Source organism: Hermetia illucens, chromosome 6, assembly GCF_905115235.1.
Source record: "Hermetia illucens chromosome 6, iHerIll2.2.curated.20191125, whole genome shotgun sequence".
NCBI classification, from domain to species: Eukaryota; Metazoa; Arthropoda; class Insecta; order Diptera; family Stratiomyidae; genus Hermetia; species Hermetia illucens.
In genome coordinates, this window is record NC_051854.1 from 12,465,066 (window position 1) to 12,488,761 (window position 23,696).

Genomic DNA, 23,696 nt, shown 5'->3' on the forward strand with positions numbered 1-23,696 from the left:
AGTAAAGTGGGGCTCAGGGTCGGTGTATCTAAAACGAAATACATGACCCAAAGTCGAAAGGCCACTGCTAGTATGAAGGACATTGCAACAGGCGAGTATTATTTTGAACAGATGGACCAATTCGTTTCTCGAAGGATGGAAATGAAAAACACGAAATCCAAAGACGAATTACTATTCCTCACAACGCATTTTATGTCCTTGGGACCTTGACATAAATATCAGGAAAGCAGGTCGATATCTTCGTGAGAAAAGTTCACTGAAAGATTTTTAAAAAAGGGAGATATCTGGCGACTCAGGAACAATCATGAATTGAATGAATTATTTGACGACGCATCGGCATCGGCACTGGTCAGAATCCAGAAATTGCGGTAGGCTGGGCACATCGAACGAATGCATAAGAGAAGGATTCCGAAACGAGCTCTAAAAGGTAAAACTAATGGTAACCGACTAAAAGGGAAAGCAAGGAACCGTTGGGAGCATTCAGTGGACACATATTGCAGGACGTGGCCTATGGATGGAGATAGTTGGTGGTGATGCATTCAAGAGGTCAAAGCACGATTTGGGATGTAGCGCCATCGAAGAAGAGGAACTACCGGCAGTTTATAAGATTCATGCATAATGCATATTTATAGACAGCCACATGTTTGACAATGACGTCCTGCAACACAGAGGCGTCCTCGTTGGTATGGGCATATAATTTGCGCTGATGCAGTCACTAAGCAACGGCCGAAAGGCCGACCGAAATAATATTAGCTTGATACGCTAGATAGTAATTTGAGAGCGTCTCGACTCCATCTAGATCAAGCACATGGCCAAGCAAAATGGCGCATCAGATGGAGACGCGCCAACCCTGCTTATGAAGGGAATAAAGGTTAAAAAAAAGAAAATAGACATCAATCCTTCCTCAAATTACACCTATGATAAAATTCCAACCTTGCATTTACCTGTGTTCTTTACTTGGCTCACATACATAAAAATGAAAGTCCCTCACTTCCAGAATCCGGCTCCCGTCCTTAAACCAATTCAATTCACTTTCCCTCCATGCTAATTCAAATATAACTCACTACCAACCATGACCTCATGGAGTGCCATTCTCTCACCAGCTGAAAACACACTGCAATAAGCAAAGAAATCTCAACACGCGTTTCACTTTACGCCAACCTTTTCAAAATATTTGTTTATTACAGTTAGAAAATTAGGATTTATCGTCTCTTGCATAAATACTGTATCTCCCAAGATTGTTTAGTAAATAGAAAACTTCTTTGACAAACGGTAGTCATCAAGATGCCGACAGAGCAAGGTTGACGTTCCTGATGCAGCGTGTATCTTTTGTACTTTTACTTGTGTGATTGATTACGAACAATTAAGTTTTTACTGCAGATTTTCCCGGCGATCTGTTGATATTATTGCCGGGCTGTTTGCATGATGCCTGCATTACTAGGACTATGAGTATGCGATGTGAACGTTTAGATGTTTTTTGTTGCAAATGGTTGTGTACTGCAGTAAAATTGGAATGCCAACTTTCAAAATAAATTTTTCATAGGTACAGATGGGAAAGTGCATTGAAATTTTCAATTTATGTATTTCAACTTGGAGGAAATTATGATCAGTTTGAGATAAGTTAATTCCGAATAGAAATAACCGAAGTACTGCAAGGTTCACTTAATTTAGGAGACTATGTCAGAAATCACGAATGGTGCAAAAGAGTTATCCCAAATTCTTAACCTAACTTAATCATGTGCACATTCTCTAAATTTTATAATAATTTCAGTTTACCTTAAGTGCTAGAAGCAGTTTAACACCTAGATCCAATCTGTACCATCCAATCAAGGGCGTATACGAGTACTTGCATTGATGTCATTATATTAGCTAGCACTTGAGTAGATGCTCTTGAATTACTTGAAGTGTTCAAAAGATTTAAACTTTTGTATCGGCAGATTTAGATAATCTAAGGCAATTCTAATATTTAGTAACGCTTGCCTCAGTATCTTCGAGTATCTTACTACTATGCTCTGATCCATTAGTAACATGTTATAAATACTTTCATATTTGGTAATGCCAGATACAGGCCTTGATATGAAACCATTTAGAGCAAATGTAATAAATTGAGGAATTTATTTTATCTGCATTTGATCTCTATCTATATCAATAAATACTTTAAATTTAAAACGCAACTAAGATTCGATGAGAATGCTAGAAACGTTTGAATTCCTCTTCGGCCAATCTCAATTAATTGCAAATAAAATTAATTGGAACAACTAAGCAAAAATTCTCTTGTATGATATCACCGCAAACTATCTAAAGCTTTTTACTGAGAAATATCTCTTAATCCGTGTTACTTTCAGAAGTACGCATCCATGACGAAAACCCATAAAAAAGTTAACACTTCATTTTGAGAGTTAACATATACTTCCGCCCAACCGGCATCAATTTACATAACCGTAACCACAGAATATATTCATGTAAGCAAGCAATTCGAGATCTTAAGAAATAAATAATAATCGTTTCTCGGCTACAAAAGACCTTGAACGATTTTCTTGTCTGAATACAAGTCGGTTTTAAGAATTCCATTGGTAACGTCTTAGTACTTTGCATTCAATCCAAATACACACCTTTGAATAACTTTTACTTTCAATACAATAGATATGCATGTATTTGGATTCTTCAACGCACAATTCAGTCTTCAGGTGATTGTAGGATGATCTAAAGTCGAAGTAATCGTTTATTGCTTCAGATAGATAATCACATTCAATCTGCAGAGGTGTACATGCAGAACTCCGGCGTTTTACAATGTATCATATTCCTTACACAAGATTAGTATTCGTAATGGTATTTATTATGAGGATGATGGCAATGAAGATGTCGATAATATTGTCGGTGGTGATGACGATGTTACAGGTATTTATGCAGGAATTTTTCAACAGCATTTTGAATCATGTTTGTCTGCTAATTTGTATGTCTAGCCACCAGTTATTCATATTAGGGAAGAACCATTTGCTACAGCTTCGTATTGTATGCAAAAATGAATCGTTTTGGATTTTCAATAGCTGCAGCGGAGACTGTTTCGAAATATTAATAGCGGGGTTTTTTGTTGACGTTATCGAACAAAGGATCACCAAATTTAACAGCTGAGACTATGCCTTCTGCGTTGTATGAAATTCCGGGCATGATTTCGAAACTATTTTAAGTACACAAAACTATCCGAAATGAAATTTTAAATTTGCTTTTCCGACATTTTTGCACTTTCAAGGCTTAATGCCATCAAGACCCTCAAGACGTACTCCAATTAACCACTGCACAATCTTATTAATGTTTGTTTTCACGTTCACCATCCAAAAGCCCATCCGGAACCACATGACAAACAATGACCAAATACTGCAATAAATCCGATGAATCACTCACTTGTTATTGTTAAATTCAATTACATTTATACCGAAAAATATGTAACACACTTTCAACATTCACTTGAACAATTTACCCCGAATACAAATTGTTTAAACTGTACCGGCACGCAGTTCACTCGTAAGACGCAAGGATAGAGATTGCACAGACAATTGCATAATTCCTTGGTTAGTTATGCTTATCATGCTGCATCGTTTTGATATGTGCATTGCAAATTTGAAATGAGACCACACAACAATTTGCCAGAGAATCTGCGAATTTTTTTTTTAACATTTTTACAATTTGTACAAACTCTTGTATGAATGTGGTGCGCGCAATCAAGCGAGTGTACACAACTATCAATGTTTCGACCTTAAACTGGAATTTGTTGATGAATCGGTATAATTGGACTGAATTAAATGGATTAGTAAAAAAAGTGGTAAAAGTCGATCATAACGTAAATTGGGAATTTCAAACTTTTTTGGTACAAATGCGTTAGGTAAGATGAATAGAAATAGATGCAGCTTGTACCCCGCAAGCTCCAGATGCCAGACTTACATATGCTTCCGAAGCAAAAAAAAATTATACTCAGTTATTTATTATTTTTCCACTTCATTTTAAGTATTGAGTACTAATCTCACCATCTAATCCGGTTAAGTGATATGCGCTTCTAGTTTACTTAGTAAGTTATCATAACAAACAAACGAAAGACTTAAGCCAGTAACCCGAATTATCAATGAAAGATTTAAGTATGTTTGTTAAGCAAAGTATATATTTTTGGAAAAGTGTAGGCCAACAATTAGATAATAACCCAAATTTAGAGAGTCTTAGATAATTCTTTTTCTCAAAAGGATGCATTAGAAATCGCTTTTAATCATCTGATATCGAAAACAGTATTCTGGTGCTGTCGAGAATGCCGCTATTCGTACAGATTGATCGGTATTTCGCGTACAGATATGCCAAAATTAGGCTAAATATATATCAGCTTAAACAGCGACAGGTACTTAGATTTCTTGACAATGCCGAGCCATAGTCAAGGACTTACAAAGACTGAAAATAAAACAAAAAACCGCAACCGAAAGTTAGTCCAATGTCAATATACCTGCGCAGAAAGACAGACTATTCAGATCTAAAAATATTTGCAAATATTTGTGTAAAATACATTGGAAAATGTTTCAAGTCCTTTATAAAGTCGGTGAATTAGCTTTACAAGTGATATACTCACTGCGGGTCAAGCAAAAAGTTCCTTAAGGAACCTGGATGCAAATCTACATTGAAAATTAAGCTCAGCCGCCTCTGTTGACACCGTCGCTGTTACAGTAGTTATCTAAACAATTCAAAATTATGTCGTATTCTATTAATTACATAAGTCAAGGACGATTTACTCATCGCCTGTGATTTACTATTTATAATTCTCCGGAGGTAACTACACCTAATGAGTGGAGGTGAGCAAGCGGGCTCCCAATCATCGATATCCAAGAGCCATAGTACGTCAGTTGTGCAAAACTTGGCTATTGTTGCATCTAATGTTAGTAAAACCACCATAGTACCATTCACAAGGAGGCGTAAGCTGGATCACCTGAAAGCCATAACATTACATGATATCGAGGTGAAACGAGAAACAGAGGTCAAATATTTGGAAATCACGCTAGACCAAAAATTACTCTGGAAGACACATGTCGGAAACACTTGTCGAAAAGCCACGAGGGCTCTGATGACTTGCAGATCCATAGCAGGAAAAAATTTGCAGCCCGAAGATACTACTTTGGATATATACTACAATAGTAAGACTACGAACTATGGAGCGGTAATCTGGGCAGAAAGAACCCAACTCAGCACACAAGCCAGGGAATTACATAAGCTCCAAAGGGTGGCTTGCGTGTGTATCAGTGGGGCAATGAAGACATGTCCAACGGCATCCCTGGAGGTCCTTCTGGGATTACAGATGCACATACAGATGCAGGCAAGGAGATCAATATTCAGGATGGCCGGTAGCATGAGTGAGGCAGGGAGCTGCCTAAATCGAAGGAAGATTGATATCCTTTCTAGGCGGTATCCGAAATTACTGATACCGAGGGACAACATGACAACGAGGTTTCACTTCGATAAGAAGTTTGAAACACGTTGGAGTAACAAGGCAAACTGGGAGAGCGTGGCTGCGACATACGGCTTAAACCAGCAACTGATTACTTGGTACACTGACGGATCCCTCACAGCAGAGGGAGCGGGTGCCGGTGACATTGGTCCAAGGAAAATGTACTTTGAGCCAATGGTCAGGTACACTAGCATATTCCAGGCGGAAATATACATCATAGACAAATGTGCCTCCTTTAATCTGCAAAGGAACTACAGGGGGCAGAACATAGCTATTCTCACCGATAGCCAAGCAGCGATCAAGGCACTTAGGTCCAACCAGGTGAACTCTAAACTGGTATGGGAATGCCTTGAGAGACTGAATACACTCGGCTCGTCCAACAAGGTCTGGATACTTTGGGTTCCACGCCATGCTGGGTTGGAAGGCAATGAGGCAGCGGATGAACTAGGCAAGAAGGGAGCAAGGATGCCTTTACACGGGCCAGAACCTTTCTGTGGAATCGGAAACGGTTTCATGGCTATGAATCTAAGAAACGAAGAGAAACGGTTGAGGCAACTATATTGGGCGGGCCTACCAGGGATGGAGCAGTCCAGGGTGCTTATTGGAGGATACGAACCCATGCGTACAAAGGATTGCTTAAACCTCACCAAAAAGAACCTTCGAATCATAGTGGGAATTCTCACTGGTCATTGTCGGCTGAACTATCACCTAGGGAAGCTAGGGATATCTGCGGACACTGCCTGCAGGTTCTGTGAGGAGGAGAACGAAACCTCTATGCACGTCCTGGGACAGTGTCTGGCACTTGTGCAAAGTAAGTCGATACATCTGGGAGAACACTTAATACCAGATGCAAAGCTGAAACTTCTGGAAGTGGGGAACATACTAAAGTTCCTAACGGTTACAGGCCTGCTTGAGATACTATGATCAACAGGTACACTATAATCAGTAAAAGGGGCACAATAGTTCTTCAAGGCCGCGGTGCGACTTTCCCTTAACAGAATAATAATAATCTAATGTTAGAAAAGATAATGGTCGAATGGAAAGAAGACGGACATAAAGACAGCCTGTGAGGGGTTGCGGGATCTGCCACCAGGCGTGACCGCAGATGTTAGGAGCAGACCTATTGAAATGTAAATATGTGTCCAGGTTTTTTATTTTTAGACTGTGAACGAGCAAGTACATACTTATCTCTGGTACGTGAAGCAAAATGGCTATGGCAAGGATGCTCACACAACATAAAACCATAATGAAAGATAAGAGAAGGAGTAAAGTTACGGTACAGGAGGTCGAAGCAGCAAACCCCAAGCGGTTTTTAGGAGTGAGCATGCAGGCTCTCAACCGTTGATATTCCTCCACCACAGTGGCGCGGTGGTAGACAACTTGACCTCCGTGGCGTATAATACTACAGGTGTTTCAGATTTAGAGAAAGAGATCTTCAAATAAAGCAAAACTCTACCAAGAACAGCAAAGCCGAAGAATGATGGGCTGAAAGGAGATCGCTGGCCGAAGAAGCAGTTTTTGACACCCACTGCATCTGCTCAAGAAGTGCTCCAGGACCAGGAAATGCACTTATTCAGTAGAAGATTATCAATCTTATAATCACAACCAATGCCAAAGACAGCAAAATAGAAAGCTCATGAAGGCACTGTAAACGATAAAGCTGAAGAAGCGCGTAAAAGGAGTAATCCGGCCAAGACTCGCCAAAAAAGAAAAATACCTTTCATACAACTTGAAGCTAAAATAGTTGAACTGTCTGAATTCAACAAAAACAAGCACAACGTGCACCAAGCCACTAAGAACATGATACGAGCCATCATGGTTGTCTATAATATGTCGAAGCCGCAAGACGAAAGAATTAAGAGAAAACTGAAGCCTACTGTCATGACAGTGTTTCAAACGACCCAAGAGACACCATACCGCATATCATTAACCTGCAGTCAAGTAAAAGAGTGCAGAACAAAGAGATGGTCGTCTAGGAAACCAACAGGGACCTAAAAAGAAACAAGTCATAATACCAGTAACTTCGGGCGTGAAGGTTTTTTTGTTCATCTCTGATTCTGATTCTGATAAATTCAAATAACTCCACTTGTCGTTCAGACACTATGAAAAAGCTGTTGGAGAAATTGGTTTAAAATTGGTCACCCCTGGTCATGGAAGTACCAGGCGATTTATTGGAGCGACAGAATGGATTTCCGCGAGCCCATTCTACAGTCGACGCAACAACAATAGTCATGGGTAGAACTTAGAGCAAGCACTGGTGACGCAGGATTTCAAAAATGCTTTTAATTCAGTCACTTGGGGTTGCATTAAAAACACTGCTCTCGTGATGTTTCTAGCAATCAAGCTCGAGTTATTGTGAGCTTCCTCTCGCGGAGGTTTCTCCGGTATAAAACGGACTCTTCCCCCTCCCCCCCCCCCCCTTGCTGAGTTGTTGTAATTGGGACCCTTGGCGTAGAACTTCATTTATGCTGGAGTACTTGGCCTTTGCATGCCAGAGGTGACTGGAATTGCGTAGTAACTCAAGAGCATGAAACCGTTCGGAAGTGAAACGATTCATACCCTCATATAATCGTTATGATTAGTCAAACTTGACTTGGCGAACACAAAGATGAAGGCGGTCTTCGTTACCAATTGCAACATTGTCAGTGTTTGGGTTAATAAATACAAGGCCGCCTCAAGATTAACCACTAAATACTTAAGGCTGATGGACAAAATATAGTCGTGGCTATTTATCACAGGAGTGGTAACATCATCCTGACTTCTTCTCTACTCGGGATCAATGCACAACGCTGTACACCGAAAGAAGATGAGTTCGTCATACCTGCTGATTAGGTTGAAAGAGAGAGTCGCTCAATTGATATGTTAAACTCGTGTATAGAAGAACGGGTTGGACGAGGAGTCGGTGGTTTAATTACTATCTTGCGCAGGGCCTTACGGGGTACGGTATATAAATATTTGCATCGTTCCGTATTGGACGAGCCTCGTGACTGCCTGAATATACCTCTATTTTCATAGGCCCGGAGAACATAGTATTCCATCTTCATGATTAATTTGGTTCCTTCAAAGTAGATACCGGATCCCATAGCCCCGTAGAAAAGATGCAGAGGACAAAGTTGATTTGGATTCCAACAAACACCGTAGTAAACATAATCCAAAATAGCTTCCAAGGGCTAGAACGTTCCAAGCCCGCAGTTATTTCGCCAGATATGGGCAGAAAAGTCGGGGTGGTTTTAATTGGTGAGAATCCCGAACACCACTGCAGCCTGCCTCAATAACGTATTTTTAAGACCTTCATCATTGTTCATGAAAAGTGGTTTATTTTCCTACCTAATTTTCCTAAAGAGGGTTTCCTTCGATGGAACGTATGCCTGTCCAGTTTACATCTGGACTTCGGAGTGTAGTGACTTTATATAGCTGAATCAGTTTGCCCCCACACGATAGGATATTATTGCAAATCGTGTTCTTTACAAAGAAGAATACCTGGGGGTAACTGAAAGGTGCCAACAGTAATAGTTATTACTCCTGAAAGTATAAGAACTGTTGTATTTCTGGGACATTCCCAAACTTCCAATACGAGATAATTCAAAACCACCACTCATCCATTCTTAAAAAAAAGCAAAAATATCCCAAGTTGAAATTCTATTCATCAGAACTTCTATGAAAACTTCCCAATGGCTACGGCGATCACCATCAATTTTCCACCCATCAACCACCAAATAATGGAGTGGAGCTCACTACCGCTGTACATTTTCCTTAAGCCCAGATAAACACAATAAAAATTGCATAAAAACAGAAAACATAATCAGTTCACACTCCAGATTTCAAATAAATGCTTTAATTTGGTAATAACAGGTCTCCAAATCTATCAAATCTAATACCAAAACAACCATTTCCAGTGGAGATGTTTAATCTATTGAGTAGCCTATAATGTTGCATGTAATCATTATTTTCTTCCAAATGATCGTGAGTGAATGGAGCTGATAGATGCTTTATTGTCTGGAAAATTGAATTAGAGCCACAATAGGAGGTGGAATTGAAAAAAGAAGTCAATTTTTATAATATTTAGGCCTATTTGATATATAATACATATTTTCAGTCTGAAATTTTACGATTCTGCCATGATTGCAAATATAAAATGTAGGTCCTACAGGATTTACAGTAGGCACCGTCCCGTGTAGTCATAACCTCACAGTCCTCTTCGAATATGGATTAATTTACATTCATAACAGCAACTCTGCGACAATTGAGGAATACGGCCTTCGAGCATTCCCCCGGAATTGTCCTGGAATATGTGCTCTCAGGCGGGGCCATCTCGGTTTCACTGGCACTAGAAAACTTCCGGTAACGCTCCGACAGACACTTCAAATGAGTTCCATTATCGAATCGGATCTGACCGTCCTTCTCGAGTACATGACAAAAACACAGTGTTTTGGTGGCAGCAAGAATGTGCACGTCGATAACCTCGTGTTGCCTATACTAAAAAGGAATGCCGGCACAGTCGAATTAACTTGTTCATATACCAGATAATGATTGCATCCTGCTTGTCGTGTTTTATGGTAGCAAGGCAGAAGTCACAACTATTTTCGACCAAAAATTTTCGGGCGATAATCTGTCAGTGCTTTTAAAACCAGTGATGTTTGAGCACTGCCAATAGCCTGTTCATTCAGTAGACCAAACTTGAACATCACTATGACGACATTTTCATACCTATAGGTCCAATATGGTGTTTGCGTTTAATACTGGTAATGCCACTTCCGTGTTGGAACAAGAAATCCACAGGATATATTCCTGAAGATGGCAGTTCATAATAATTTTCCGGTCAAAAGTTGTTTCCTCCAAAAGTTTGTCAGTAATTATAGCAACTAGATCGTCTACAAGATTTTGTACATAGCCTCCTCCGTTCCCCAGATATATAACAAGTAAGAAAGACCTCTCAATCGAAATTATCTGCCTCCGACAACAATACGAATCCTCTAACCTTATGGCATCTTAGCCTTTATAGTGGCATCAAATAGCAATCAGAAGACAATAATATAGTCCAAAAAATGTCCATGCCAGTGGGCTCCACCGTTTCTTGGTCGACTGCATAAACGGTGCGCCAAACTATCGATGAGATGACTCCCATTGGATGGATTTTTCAATTTTCCCCATCACTCTTCATGTTTCCCGTTCGCTCCTTCTGGAAGAACAGGACCTACACGCTCTCTCATTTCAGTGAGATTGTGCTTCATTTTCATTATCATCAAGCTAGTGCTGGACAAACGATAAATCTGTAGCGAAGGGACAACCACAAGGACAAACATAAGCATCCATGACACAACTGGAGTACTCACCGTATGCGTTAAAAGATTTATGTTCAATCAATTTAGTCATTGCGCCCACTAAACATTTAATATAAATCAATTTTGAACAAATCTATCGCATTCCCCTAGTCTGTAATTAAATTAATCTAAATTTTCTAGATCGAAATGAACCGGCCCTAAAATATTGCGTCTTTCCATTTCGGTTGAGTGCCCAAGGGCCTCCCAGTAATTTTCCACATATCTACCCATCAGACAAGTTAACACATATTCAAATTTTAGAACCTTTTAACCATTCAACTTTCCGCCTGAGAGCCTCTTCAGTGAAAAGTGAAAATCTGGGTCAACTCCATCACTGACCGTCTGAATGGCGGCTGCTAGCATCATTACAATGTAAGCAAAATATGTTTACATCAGATATTCTCATAGTGTTTCGATATCGATTTAATGCGCTTACAAGCTGCCCGTACCAGTTGCATACCCGTGAAGAATAGAGGATGCTGTGAAAAAGATACACGTAACATGTAATTAGGTTTACTGGTGCAATAACATGCTTTACTTGCATTCAACAACCCATTCATAACCAGCTTGTAAACAAGAAATGCAGAAGTCCCCGACATTTTTGTGCTTCTTGCTTCTGGTATTCAGCAAGTTGAAGAATGAAGTGATACAAGTTTAGTTGACAGCAGTCAGGTTAATAGATCAATTGTTCATATCGATGCTAAAACAAAAAGATATTACAGTTATTGCGCAATTTTCTCGTGCATCCAGTTCTGGGACGAAGAGCTCATTAGGGTCAGTGTTGGAGGAGATGTTGAGTAAAGGTGTCAATACCTTGCTAGATAATTGCTGTCAATGGTTTACAGGTTGTAAAATGCATTGGAATGGATTTATAAGTGGTGTCAGGTGGTTTTGAATGACAATAATTGGAATTGTCAGCAAAGACCGGATTGGGGAAAACACAGACAGAGACTATGTAATGAGATTTATTTGACTCTTTCAATGGAAGGCTGAAATGCAAAATCCGAGAATATGGTGATTATTTGAATTACCAATTGGCAAGATTGATTCATCAAAGCAATTATAATCTTAGATTGAATTTTAATATTTCTGAAATTTATGAAGAAATAAGTCATAAATCTTTAAATACTTAGAAAATAAATTAAGCTCCTTACATGGTGTTAATTTTTGTCTTATTGCAATCCATAATCTTGTGGATAATGCGTGTAATATATGATCATCAGGATTATTTCTTGTATCATTGTATATGAAACTTTTTACTTACTTCGAAATTTTTACATCAAATCGAGCTAAAGTCTGAAAAAGAGAAAAGAACAATTCATTAGTATCTATTAAACCTCTTTATAACTTCAAAGGATTTTCTTCAATAGATAACGTTCTAAAATCATGCAAGAAAAACAAATTGGAACTTGCACCTTCAAGCTCGAGATATAACCCAAGAAGGTCGACTCGTAAACTAAGAAAGGAAGAATCATCATTGCCTGGATAACTAACCTATGATAGATAAAAAGATGGTACTTTCCATCATCGGCTTCTCTCATCCTTGAATTAAAAATTGACCTTCTCAAGATATTCAACAATATCTACAAAAACACCATATAAACTAGTGGCCACCGTACAAAGATACAAATGAAGGCACAGGGTTGAAGTAAGCATAGCCTTCAAACTTATGAAAATACTTTTTCCTGGTAGATGTTGTTCATTTTTCGGTAAAAAGGTTTTCTTTTCTTTGGGATATTAAGGTTCCCAAATCCATATCTATTTGATGTTTGACCAGACCAAACTTACTCTCTCTAGCAACCACGTATTAAAAGAAAAGAAGACCAACGGGTTTGTCCAGGGAAGAGGCCAAAGTAAATCAAAACAATTTTTTTTGGTTGCGATATGAGGGATGTCCACATCGAGCGTTAGTCCTCTGGGCTTAGAATACCCCATATACCAAACAGCGGTCCTAAGTTGTATATAATTCGCGCCCGCATTGTGTTTGCGATTGTATAAAAGGATTTCCATCTGATGCCACTTTCACCCATGCCACGCCTTCTTTTGCAGTGTGGGTCCACCACCAGAATAAATAACATATTGAACATTGTTCAAATTGGGTTCCTAGTTTTCGAGATGATGATTTCTCAAACCAAGTGAGCTGGTTTATGAAGTACATGGTTTACCAGATAAGGAACGATCAAGGACACCTACTGACCTGCCAAAATTATATCTCAGGCTATTTAGAGAGTCAAATGTAAGCTGTCTAACATGGGCAAATATCCCACTGGGCAGGCTGAATATTCTGAATATCAGCAAAATAAAATTCTGGCTTCCTTCAAGCAGCATTGTACTTCCAATCTACTAAGTCTAATTGCGACATTGAATTGATTTAGAATGGAGAAGGATGTTGCCTAAAACGTTGAAGAGATCACAAAACGGCGATAAAAAGCTTATAAGATACCGAAATTCTCCTGATTTTCAATTTAACTGGCTTATGATAATGACTAGAACACAGTTTACCATGGCGACCCAACTCCATGCATATCAAGTTGTCAACAGCCTCTCAATAGACTGCAAAAATGCGGAAAGACAAAGGATGAGTGCGAGAGAATCACCTTCATTTTTCGCTTTCGTGTCATCTGAATATATTGAGTGAGTTATCACAAAGCTACTCACTTTATGAACTATAAGTCGGACCTAAGCGGAATTACAGTGTCACCTCGATATATTATAGGATAGGTAGATAGATATACATTGTTAATTACACAATGTCGTAAAACCGTTTATCCTAGAATGGTCAAGAATTCGTTCGCACTAAAAATACTCAGCTAAGAATAACCGAAACTTTTCAAAAAGTCTAAAGACTAAAGACTAAACTGCAAACAAGTCCACTAAACGCATCGGCATACGTTTGCGGTTTACCGGAATAAATTGGATTTCCTATGAAACCTACAACCTAAACTTAAATCGAAAAAGATCCAAAAGGCATACATGTCATAGATTTAACCACTTAAAGAGAAAGGAGTAAGACACCTTAACTGCGCACGTGTCGAACAACGCTAGCAAGTAAACGGAAACTATTCAATAAATCGATCTCCCATTTCAGAATCTTAAAATATTTCCGACGTCCTCTTCTCTGGAGAAGTCCTCGCAGATAATCAAAAGCAAAATTCGCAAAAATCAGGACCACCTTTCTTGTAATACCTACGGAAGTATTTCAATGTTTTTTGAGAAAAAAAACCAGCTTGGCCAGGACACCTAATGCAACTAATGAAATAACGACAACTGATTCCAAAACGAACAATCCCAGAGCTTCAAAACAAACTCAGGCCTAAAACAGGTAGATGGTCTTTACCCTCTCATCTGCAACCTAGAATACGTGATCAAGAAATTACCAGGCACGCTTTTATTTAAAGCGACAAACATAATCGCATGTAGAAGACGTAAACGTTATGACACGCTTGAGAGCTAACGCCAATGGAACTATCATTTACTACGGGGCATATTGGCTCCTATAAAAGTAGGCGCAGTTTGGACGCTATACTGATCCTAGTCAAGCTGCCATAAACTGTCCACGAACGAAAGGTCAAGCATCTAGCAGATGCACGTAAAAGGATAGGCGAACCTATCTCTAGTTCTTATTTGATTGTGATAGCTTCAATGTGATTCATTGAAGGTTTTGCTTCATATTCTCCCGCTGAAAAATGGGACAACTGGTTCCCGAAATATTGTAATGATTCGCTATTTAACTTTAAAAGTTGACTAGCAAAGGGAAGGCTTTTATAATGACCTTTATAACATTTATATTTGAAGTAAGCAAAAGAGTGGTGGTAATTTTGAATACCATCCTTAAATTCACCAGCTATGGTGGCAATTTTCAGAGAGTTTGCTCTTTTCTGAAAGATTGACAAAAAAATTGCCATTTTTTTATAAATCTTGGAAGAACGGAGGAACCCCGTTGTTCTGTTGAAAACTTTTTTGATGCTGAGAGACCACAATCGCTAATAACATCCAAGAGTTTTTCACTAACTTTTAACATAATCCTACTCAGTTGATTGAGTATGCTTGAATAACAGAAAAGAGAACTTGATGGTCAGTCCTCTTTTCTGTTAAGTCCGAATGTATGAAATGGTGAGGTAAATTAAGCGTACTCGTATTATCACTCTTCGTTCCAAAGTCTACATTGTAGGCAAAACAAACCACGGTGACTTCAAGGAAGATAAGCCTATAAAGTTCAAAAGCAGCAATCCTAAAGACCAAGTACCCAAAACTGCGTCAAAAACAGCCGTGATGTTTAGTTTTGAAATATCCCGCCTCTGGTTAGCTTAGAGGATAACTTGATAGTTTTCCTCAATGACACACACCTGATGATCCTTAAAAAGAACACCAAAGTTCCCAAAAAGAAACTGGGAGGGTCCGCGCTGAATTTATGAACATTGCGGAAGCACTAATTAGTAACAGTAGCTGATGAAAATGGGGAGCAATATGTAGAAAAGAAGGCCTCATATTCGATTAGAGAAGAACATTAAGGAATATATAGATTGCTGGTAAGTGTATGGCAGTAATATTTCACAAAGCTTTGTAATGAAGAAATGAAGTTGATTCAGATCAATTTCAACTATGACAAGTCGAAACACTACTTGCTCTCAGAAACCAGAAAGATATTAAAATATATATAGCTTGCCATCACATTGCAATTAAAAGAGCGGAATCTTTGACTGAAAACCAAATTATTAACATAACGGAGGAATTCCCCGAAATTTCCCGTTTCCTGTCTAGGCGGGGGAAGGGGGAACTCGAGACATCCCGGTTTTGCGCCGAGGTCCACCCATTCGATATCCGTAAAAACTGTCTGGCGTCCTGGGGTACACCATCGCTCTATTTCAGGCAAGGTCTGCCACCCTTTGGATTTTCGAAGCTGGATCATCCTCACCTAGACCCGGATTTTATCCACAACCAGCCGATCGTGGTATCGCTCATATATCCCGTAATATAAAAGCTATGGAGTCGTCCATCCTCATAACGGGAGCCAAAAATTCTTCGCAAGATTCTTCTCCCGAACGCAGCCAAGAGTTCGCAATTTTGTTTGATAAGAGCCCAAATCTCGTAGGAATACATGAGGACTGGAAAAATCATTGTCTTGTACAGTAATAGTTTGATCCTATGATGTGCCGTTTCAGCGGAACAGTTTTTGTAAGCTGAAATGGGCTGAATTTACTGTAGTTGCTGAGCAATTTATCAACGTTCTCCACCCATCCGTCCAATATACCCATACGATCGGAAATAAAATTTCCCTCTTTGTTTCAGCAGGATGAGCATCGAGCTGTGTAAGGCTTCATCCTGCTGACTTGTTGGTAGAACTAATAACAGCCCTGGTATGGTTGGTTCTCCCACGTTTCCTTTTTCTGTCTGTGAAGTCGCTTCTCTACTCAACGAAGTTCGTGGTAGATGTCTGTGCGTACCTGCGTTCTTTACGGGTGCAGAATTGCCCGGTTTGCAACAATCTTCTGTTCCGTTGCTGGCTTACATTCACTGTCGAACCAGTTTTTCTGACTATTTTTGTGACTGAGTCAAGTTTGTTCGTAGCCGTATCAATGATAATTTTCTTAAGATGATTGTGCAGATGATTTGCCGATGTTTCCTCTCCGGTTATTGCGGCATCCATTTCTCCCTTATAGGTGTAACGATGATTCTGTTATGAATGGCTTCAATGTTGATTCTCACGCGATTATCAAAGGGAATTCGGGGTGGTGTTGTTTTTCGAACTCGGGACACCATGCCTGCGAAAAGGTAATCCATGAGATGCGCGAAACATCATCTTAGTACGTAATTGTATATCACATCACTTTTTGAAAAAAGTGATATTAAAATGTTTATTGTATTACATCATCTTTCATTAAGAAAAAAACAGACGACCTAACCTTTTATTAAGGTTTTTTGTAAAACAAAACTATTAAAATCGATTTACTCTCTGTCTGTCACACGCATTTTTCTCGGAGACCGTTTGACACCAAATTTAATGGAAAGGTGGTAATTATGAATTTAATTTACTGTTAGCTTCATATGTAAACCTGATCAGTTGATTTCCCTTCATACTTTAGCAAGCTTAAAATTGCATAACGTTAAGACTGACGTATTTAAAAATCAAAGGACTATTTATAGTATGTGGAATCTGCACCTCAAATAATGTTTCTAGCCGAAAGCCAGCCCAAAACCAGTGCAAAGCCAGTGCAAAGCCAGCGCAAAGTCAGCTCAAAGCAGCTAAGAGAACAAGCAACCATAACAAAAATAGGTTCCCAAACGATGCTCGGCGTCGGCATCAGCTCAGCACCCGACAACTGCCGCCGCCACTTGTGCTACGAAGAGCGGTGGTGCTTTGTAATTTGGTATTACATAGCAAAATATTGCTTTTCACATAAATAATATCATCATCGCTTTTGTAATGCGAGGATGTTAGGTGATGTGAAAATGCATGGTAATGCACCGATGTTAGGTGATGCGGTAATGCTAGGTAATGCGACGATACCAGGTGATGGTAATATGATATTACATTTTAAGGGGATATCATGTAATATTATATGATGATATAATCTTATCTTTTTCTATAAAGTACAAAATCGACACTAAGCGATGAAAATTTCGCAGGATTAATAGGACGTCCTAATTAGGAATTTCTGGAGGGAATTTAGTTTTAGAATCACTTACTTCAATTATAGATGGTAGTGGTCCATTCTGACAGCTCCTTTTGATTAAACAAGAGCCTGATTTTAACACCATTAATATACCATTGATGTTAATAGATATGAGTTTTTGACGTTTGACTATCTTTGCTTATCTATTCTTTGTAATAACTTACAACGCAATGCAAAGCTCTTTCTTTTCTGCAAGCTTCACATTGAAATACAAGTTCATTTCGATCCCTCCAGTAACTTACATATAATTTGTTGGAAACGAAATTTAGTCACTTTTGTATTATTTTAATAACAGCTTACAATTGCATTTTGTTGGAAAATTCTATACATATCGTATTCAATGAATGATAAAGAATATTGAATACAATTCAGCAAATTGACACCTTCCATTGTAGAAGCTAAAGTACCAGATGCCACTTTAATGTGAAACAATGTGGCCCGATATGGTTTAATCCTACTTAAACCATCTGTCCTTGGTTAAGAAACGATGAAGGGTAAAAATACATAAAACTATAATATCACGCAAAGCAATTTTAAAACAAACTTCTGCAAAAAAGTTCCTTGAATTCTACTCCGCCTTTATTATACTTTGTATCTTTTCAACTTAAACCTAAAGCATTCAACAAACTTGTAACTAAAACCGCTACTTAATTGAACAAATGCAAATGAAAAAGACAAGGTGAATAAAACAGCGACTTAACCAGTCAGAATGAATATAATTAAATCTCGTTACACTTTTAATAAGTAATTTTGTCCATTTATTAACCATTCTGTTGCCATTATCTCTCCACCACTCTACTAAATATTGACTCTTTTCATTACAGATACAAAAGTATCTACAGCTACCACCGTTGCCACCAATGCTAATGACTAAAATCAGATTTAATTTACTGTTACCGACGAGTTTATGGTGACACTTTTTGAAATTGAAAAGCGCAATGTAGGCTGTTGCACGCTCCCAACTTGGCAAGGTCTTTTCATAGTGACACACAATTTAAACAGATGTGAAGTGTGAGTGTAGTTGTAGTATCTAATGGGATTTAGTATCTAATGGAAAACCAATCTGTCTTGAGACGTTTACGTAATTCGTCTTTGGTGGAATTTGAATAATGTAGGCGAACGGGGATAAGCCTACAAATGAATAAAGTTGAAACGAAGAATGAGGTGCATTTTGGCATTTAGCGATGTAAATGGAGGTTGATGCAAAATATTTGAGGTTTATGTTCTCATTTTTATTTTGGACGGATTGAATTGAATAATTGATTAAACTGACAATAAAGATACATAATAATGGTGTTCACGGAGTATTGAAATTTTTGACGGTATATCCGCGTATATTGACATATAACGAATACACTTGAAGCATCTAACACCATATGGTTCTCCATATTTAAGGAGCTTTTTATCTAGTGCTACCTCCAAAATGGCACAACATCTGAAAATACGAGCGAGAGAGCAGAAGGCCTAGAAAGGTGATATTGTACCTTATTCCATATGACTCCAGATCTCCCAAAGAACATTTAATACAGAATTTAAGATATTTTGCACTGGACGACGAACAATTCACACCTTCAATAAGAATCTAATATCACTCCTTAAAATCTGGAAGAAAAGTTCCATTCAATTATTAGTTCAGTCCAAATGGGGCATAAAAGCTGCTAACTGGTGCCAGAACAAATTTTCCTAGCTATCTGTTCCTTCATTAGTCCAACACCTGGCAATATTCCTCAATCACTGCCAATTTTACGGTGTCAATCAACATATAAACTTATTATAAGAAAAAGGACTTGGTACCAAAGGGTCTTATTGGTTCAGACAACATGAATACAAATTTATTCACATGAAAATCATGAAATCCTCCATGGATACTGTTGTCCCTTATGTTGGGCTGAGTGTATCAACCACACCTATGTAAATTCCTGCACTGATAATACCAGTTGTTTCTTACCAGGGACCCCACCCCGTATCAATTCTAAATTTCTAATCTTTAGATATTCCCACGATCGGTAGTCATTATAATCTTGGAATTACTCGTCCCACAGTTATCAGTAATAGAATTCGGACATCCTAGCCTCCTCTTTCTTATGTAAAAGCAAAACAGGGCCTATTTGTAGAGGCTTTATTGCTTGGACTCAGTTCAAACCTTTTCAAACTGCCGAATTTCCTATAAGATAAGATCTTCTGAATCATTATTTTCCGGTGACCCTTTAATCAGACTAGATGATTTCTATTGGAATACACAAACTTCTGCGCCATTACTCTTGTTTGCAAATCCCTAAGTTGCTCAGCAATGCAGAAATATTTCTTGTCCTTTTAAACTAAGACGGCCGTAGTAGATAGACGCGGGATAGTTCCGCAAAGCCCCATAATTGAAATTCATTTGTCAATACAAAGTTGTACAATGCCAAATCGGAGACAGTAGTGACCTTTTATCGAGCACTCACATAGAATTTTTAACTTACTGGTTTCTGATTTCTGAGAGCTCCTTCCAGCTCCAAGGATATTAGTTTTGAGTTCGTTTATAAGTGCAGTGTAATCAGTGAAATTAAATTACAGTGGTCATTAGCTTTCTATCAAAAATACTGGATGCATATATAGGAAAATTAAAATCGATGTTCAGGTAACATATTTCTGTTTGCTGGGATTGGCAATAGTGTCTGGAGCAGCACCTCTTCGAATACCCTTAGCACCTAATCTAGAAATCTCATCAGCCTTTATGAATTTAATGGCTGGTTTTACTGTTTTTGTTTTATGGGAATATATCTGAAATTCTGCTTGCAAGAAGGACATTCCAGAGAAGCTAATGCCTATTGTTAGAAGGTTCCTATGCTACCTTGTTCGGAATTAGTGAGAAGCTTCAATAGACCATGGCATCCTTCCTCAAACACATCGACTACGCTGACGACATCTGTCTGCTCTGTCACCGATTCATGGAGCTTTCTCCAATGATCCTAGATTTGGGAAAAGAGGCAAGCAGAGTCAATTTGAAGATAAACACCAACAAAACCAAGGTTCGCAGCCTGGCTTGTCTTCCCACAATTTGTTTATCATGCTAGCATTGCCTCTGACGAGCTGAATATCGCCAGACGCATTAAAACCCTTGATCCACCTTCGCTGTTCTCTCTAAAATTTGGAGATGCAGATACCTCAACATCAAGTTAAGGCTGTTCCGCATCAATGAGCTCCAAGCCTCTATTAACACTTGTCGCCGCCATATTATCGGTGTACTTTTGCCTGAAGAAATCTTGAACGACGACGACCTGCACCAACGTATGGGCCAGTTGACAGGGCTTTTGTCGATAGCTCACACTTTAAAAAAGATGATGAATGTGTTATTTGCTATACAAAGTAATGGAAACCAGTTTTTCAGAGTGACCAATGAAGGGGGCGCCCTAGGATCGCATGACGCAGAACAGTCGGGGAGGAATGTAAGCTTCTCGGGAAGACTAGAGAACTAAAGCACATTTCGTTTGAGATGGTGCGTAGAAGTGGCCAACGCGCTATGCCCGGCTAAGAAGATATTGGCTATCATATAAAAACGGATATTTATTTTTCGAAATAATAAAAACTTGTTGTTTCTTCTTCGTTGGTGTGAATATTTATTCTTGATATTTATTCTTTTTCGTTTCTTCTTGAAGAATAAATATTCACACCAACGTAAACTGAAATATATTGACTTTGAACCTATGGCCTACCAAAGTCATAAAGCTAATAATCCTGTCAAATTCGCTTCACTCAGAAGATATTCCATTAGATGCCCCTATTCAACCTCCATTTTCGAATTTACTATTCCCAGCCAGTCAATCTAGTATGATATGAGAGGGCGACTCGTCCTTCTGATTACAGTTTAGTCTCCAGTCGTCCATTATAAGTCCATCAATATCCTCATTTGAACTTGGTCCAGATGCAAGATTTCTGACGCTTTGACTCGTCTATTCTGTAGTGCAAATTTGCTGGTCCCTAAATTCACCGTAGTTTCCTTTCGATGGACTAGTTATTAGTTTCTTCTGTCCTGTATGGTTTTTCAGCGTCCTAGTTCCCAGTGCGCCCTCTAGTCCTTGCAATAATGATTTGGATCTCTTGTGTCTCGATTTTTTTTTTATAAAACTATTCGTCCTTGTCCATTATATAAGATTAGGATTATTCGTGCTGATTTTTAAAATTTTTAGTTTAGCTAAATTGCTATTGTTTGTATTTATACAATTTCAGAGGCAACTGAAAACTACATAGTTCTTCGTTATGTTAAACATCTTCTCAACAATATTCTCCAGGGCCACATTCATCTTCAGCGCCTGTTTAAGATGCCTTCTGTCACAGAGGAATGTAAAATAACATTCGTTGGATCCTCTAATATGCTGCCCCATTCACAGCAATTCAGAAATTCATTTATTCGGAAGCAAGGCAAACATTCCCTGTAGCAGCCACGCTCATTAATATGTCTTATATGGTACAGCGACCAAGATCATTCCCATCATTGTGAACAGATCTTGACTGCCTAAAAGAAAACGTCAAAGTGGAGGGCGTCATAAAGCGTGAATGTCCAGAGGTAACCAATACCTGGATAGGTATCACTTCCGTAAATGCTCGAGACCAAAAACACGGTATAGTGGCAGTGGTCGTGCAATATGCGAGGAAATTCCTTAACAGCAGGAAAATCAAAATTATATACATAGTACGCAGGCTACGAATACAGTAACCTCACCAAGTGTTACAGGTGGCCGGACTATGGGCACACGTCAGCAACTTGCCGAGGACCCGACAGGAGAACAGCATGCCCCAGATGTGGTCAGGTTCGTCACCAAGCGAGGACTCTTGTGAAAGCATTGCCCACACGGCCGGGCAGTTTCAGGGTGGAACTAAACAGCGCTATGATGCATACTTCAAAATAACATGCGCAGGAGTGTAATCGCTCAGGAATTGCTAGCGCAGTTCGCTACGGAAAAAGGCTGATCTAGTTTTAATCAGCGAGCAATATCGAAAGAAAGACCCGCCTTCATGGCATCTCAACTTATCGGAAACCGCTGCATTTGGGTTCGGGACGGCATTCATTCCAAGGGAATGACTGTCTGGATTCTGTGTTTATTTATAACGTTTCTTAGCAATGCCGAATTAGACGATTCCGGACTTTCAGTACAGGCTCGATACTTTAGAGGATACCGTTTTGGGCATTTCTACTAGGACCTTTAAATGGGGCACCCTTCATCCAGAGGGAAACAAATCCTAGAAATGACGGCGAAAACCGGGCTTGTAGTTTTATACGCCGCAACCATGCCAAAGTTCCCGCGCCCAGGCTGCGAAGGAAGCATACCTGACATAACTTTTGCTTCGAAATCCGTTCACCGCCTACATCAGTACATCGCATTCGAAGCAGTTAACACTTTTTCACGTCATTAACTAAGTCGGAACTTTCCCTGCGTGTAAAATGTTGCCAGAGTGCACATTGGGAAAATCGTCGAAACTCTTGAACAGTCGCGCTGGATGGCAGTTGAGGAGTTGGTAGCGCTGCACCCTGCATCCCCTATGAATCGGTGAGTTGACTACATAGCCAAACCAGCGGTCAAATACTTTGGTTTAATGGTTGACTCGAAGATGAGTTTCTTCAAGCAAATCAAAGTAGAAGCGGGCAGGGCTGCTGCTGGATTCTCGGTCTTGAGTCGGCTAATGAAGACTGTTGGTGGTCCTGTCTATACCAGGAAACGTCTTCTTATGGAAGGAAGGCAGTCTATTCTTTTCTGCTGCGCAGAGGTATGATGATCTAGACAAGGAAGTGTACCGCAAGCGTCTTGCCCAAGTAAATGTGTGTGTACATTGAATCTACCTGGTAACGTCTTTGCGATAATGTAAGCCCCACAACAGCCCACAAAGGCGACGCGTACAAAAAAAATCATCCCATTTCAATTGTGGCCAGTTTTTGATTGTTTGTTAGTCCACCAGAATTCAACAACATTCGTGCAAAGACCACGAGGATGCTGACTATCTTTCGATAAATATACTCTATACCCCCTAAAGCTTGACTTCGCACCAATCATAATTCCAAGGTATTTAAAAGCCACAGACAGATGCCCGTATATATACGTAAGTAGACACCCACTTTTACGTATTTTTCTTTCTACGATTATCTGTCAAGACCACCTGCGCTTTCTCATTAATCACGGTCAGGCGTAACTCTTTCAACCAGGACTTTACCTCTCTTACTGCTTCTGTAGCACCTACTGGCTGCTTCAC

At 39.2% G+C, this 23,696-nt stretch overlaps 1 protein-coding gene across 3 annotated transcripts in view; it reads right to left on the reverse strand.

Moving 5' to 3' along the window:
• LOC119659942 overlaps nt 1-23,696 on the reverse strand; it is a 254,566-nt gene that overhangs the window by 106,787 nt on the left and 124,083 nt on the right. For all 3 annotated transcript variants that reach the window (XM_038068284.1, XM_038068283.1, XM_038068285.1), the window contains one exon: nt 12,062-12,093. The gene's annotated coding sequence lies outside the window, so the exon portion shown is untranslated. The remainder of the gene's footprint in view (nt 1-12,061; nt 12,094-23,696) is intronic.